Genomic DNA, 3475 nt, shown 5'->3' with positions numbered 1-3475 from the left:
CCGCGGCCAAGTATCCAGAGCCGGAGGCCTAAAAACCAACCTGCCTGGCGCCTGCCGGCTCAGCGGCTGCTTCCTTAGCTATCGGGAACGTTATGAACCCAGTGCCTCTGGGATGCTGGGACCCCGCCCCCACCCGGAAGTCGGGGGCTAAGGGGACTCCACGCTGGCGAACTCGCAGTCCAGGCGCCAATCACGACTCTGCTACGGAGCCCAAGTGCGCTTTAGGGTCCGGTCCTTTACAAACCACAAGCACAGGCGCGCGAGGAAGCTGGTCAACCCAGGTGTATGCTGGAGCCTAGGCGCTGCCCACGTGGGAAAGGCGACGAGTGCGGTTCCAGTGCTCAGGGGGTCCAGATGGGCTGGAGACAGACAAACTTGACCCGGAGTGGAGAGCGACCAACCGGGGCCTGGGGTGGGATTGGGGGCTAAGCATGGCAGGGACCAGAGGAGGCAGAGCCAGTCTGAGCCCCAGGGCACATCCCAGAGAATGGTGACTATTAAGAGACTGGAGCATTTGAAGCCCATTTATCTTAGGAAGACAATAAAGCCACTAGGAGTGTTTTGTTTTGTTTTTAATTAACCAGAAGAATTGCTTACTGGTGTGGGTGTTTGTCTTTCAGCTAGGGGTGTGCTGGTCCCGAGCATGGTAAGTACAGGAACGAAAGAAGGAAGGTCTGGAAATCAATCCCAAATTTGAGGCATAATTTACTAGTGCTCCTTTCTAACCCAGGGAATAATTTCCTAAAGATATCATTTCTAAGGCCGATGTATTAGTTTTCTTGAAAAGCTTGATCGCTAACAGAAACTAAAAGAAAACGAAGGAAGAAAACAAACAAACACACCAAATGCTAGCAAGTACATTTCTTAACAATGATATGGGGGGGGGGGGGAGCACGTCCGCAGGACCCCACTACCTAATTATTAATTCAAGTTTCCCGCATTTGGGGAAATCGGAGGATCAACAATCCTCGAAAGCATTGTGTGAGCCTTGTCTTGGGATAACAACCAGCGTGAGAATAGAGTCTCCTCCATGAGGTGAATAGACTTGAATACTGCAGCACAGACTCAGCCCCACAGGCCCCGTGCTCTGAACACAAGATCACTTAGCTGCACTTGCTCCAGAACCTGCCTGGACATCAACCCAATTCCTGTGCCCTGCTGCCACCCTCACTCTCTTCCAAGCCCTGCTGGAAAATCCTCACTTTTCCTCAGAGGGTGGGGACTCCACAGCCCTGTGTGACAGCTTATCTGCATAGACCACGCCCCCAAAACCAGGACTGCTCACTGCCAAGGCCTATCAACATTGTCCCCGGTTTTGGTGTGTACTGGCAGACCCCTATCTTCTGCCAATAGGAAGTGAGAAGTCAGGCAGCAAGACAGCCAGCCCTACAGCAGAGGTCTCCAGCTTCCCTGGAACCTGCCTACCTCATGTCTCCACCACTGCATTTTACAAGGCTCTCAATGTATGGATGTCTCTGCTCTCTTCTACAGAAACACCATGAGACTGACACTACGTTGGGACACGGTATTTGGGGTGTCCCGAGTCTGTGTTCCTGGTCGAGGGGATCCACTCCGCCCTCTCTTGGCCTCCTCAGGTTCCTACTGGTGCTGAGAAGAAAACGTGGAGTGGGCATGTCCAGATTTTAAAGACTGCCTGGTGCATGTGCATAGGGACTTGGCTAACAAAGCTGTGGCTTCTGCAGGGTGGATCAAGATCACAAAGGGCTTGAGAGCCCTGGGTGGCTATGTAAGACGCAAGAGCGCTTGATGACACAGGTATGACCTGGAACCTAGAAGTGCCAGCACTTGGGGTGGCCAGACATTTGCCAGAACACTGAGTGATGAAAATGATAACGTTTCATCCTTTTGTGTATTAGAAAAGTTGTGGGGGGGGGGATAAGGGTGACAATGGGTGGGAATGTGGTGTTCCGTCTCACAGGACTGCTTCCTGCTGATTTGTGGGCATTGGAAAGTTGGTATGCTTGGCCACATCCTGAGGTGGATGGTTACTTCAGTGTTTTCTGGGCTTTGTGGAACTGGCTGGCTGTCGGCTTGAACCCAAGAAGATGCTGGCAATGCAGAAGATTACCTTTAGAAAGATTTTGATTCTGGTGATAAACTTTGAGATCCTGATTAAGGATCTCAAATTGAGGAAATTCTTCCTCAAGGTGATTGAGGAAGGAAGGTCCCAAGATGGAAGATAGAGTGGGCTCTGCAGAGTTCCCAAGAATGAGGAGGGAGATTCTCAGGGGTCCCATGACCAGGGAAGAGTTGCCACGTCCTGTAGCACATAGCATGCAGAGTCGGAGTTTCACTAGAAATCGAGGCCCCCATTGAGATTGGAAACTTGGGATCCCTGAGAGAGGCCCTTGGCAATGGTGAGGTTGAATTGAAGATGGGTATGTGACTATGTGTTTTTTCATTTCCAGACTTTACCCAATAGTGATTCCAGGTAGTAAGGCACCACAGGAGGCACAGCTGAGACCGGGAATTAGAGACTCTCTGAGAGATGCCGTCTGGAAGACTGGCCAGCAGGAAAGTAATAAAGAGGATGCAGGAGGGTGAATGGAAGGTCTCGAAAAGATGGAATGTGCACAGAGAAGATGGATTATGTATATTATTGTGTTTTCTTTGAATTTTTTGACTGTGAAGGAGCTAAGTACAGAGAGACATTTCATTGTATGTGTTGATAATAAAATCAGCATGTATATTATAATGGTATCTTGACTTCAGAATTTGAGTCTAAGGATATGTTGCTTTGGAAAAGAGGTTCTTATTTTGTTTCCACAGAAGATGAGAACCTTTGGAAACATTCCAGGCTAATGTGGTTTGATGAATCAAGACCTCGTGAAAGGTTGCTGGGAATACTCCCCCAAAATAACTTCACCCAACTACAGCAGGAAGTAATTTAGAGAGCATGACACCCAAATTTCCTAAATAATTGTTTACTGAAGGTTGTGGGGCCTAGGGTGACTCTATAGGTGTCGGCAGTGAGGGAAGCCAGAGCCGTCCAAACCCCACCAGGCTGCCCATCTGCATAGAGGCAGCAGAAGTCCCTGGATCTGTGTGTCCAAGGGTTTGCAGTGTGAACAGTGGGTTAGGGACCTGCACAGCAGTCGCCGCCAAAGGTCCCTAAGAATACCTAACACCCCAGCTCCCAGTGACAGCAGGAGGTACATCATCCCAGCAGGTTTGATGCCAGGCCTGGTAGAGCCACCCTGGCTGGTTTTTGTGGTGCACACCTGTAGGATTTGCTGAAGGAAGAAGAAGAAGGAGGATCTGGAGTTTGAGGACAACTTCCAAGCTATCCAGACTGAGACTTTGGGATCTACCCAAAGCCAGACTGAGACTGCAGTGGGCACTGTTGTCATCACTGTGGCCTCCTTGGCATCTGGAATTGCCATCTGCCACACAGCTGATATGATGTCAGTCCAAAACCTTGTTTTAACTATATGGAAAAGGGGAGATGTTGGGA

Source organism: Myodes glareolus, chromosome 17 (assembly GCF_982192425.1).
Source record: "Myodes glareolus chromosome 17, mMyoGla1.1, whole genome shotgun sequence".
NCBI lineage: Eukaryota > Metazoa > Chordata > Mammalia > Rodentia > Cricetidae > Myodes > Myodes glareolus.
Note: the sequence above shows the minus strand (reverse complement) of the source record.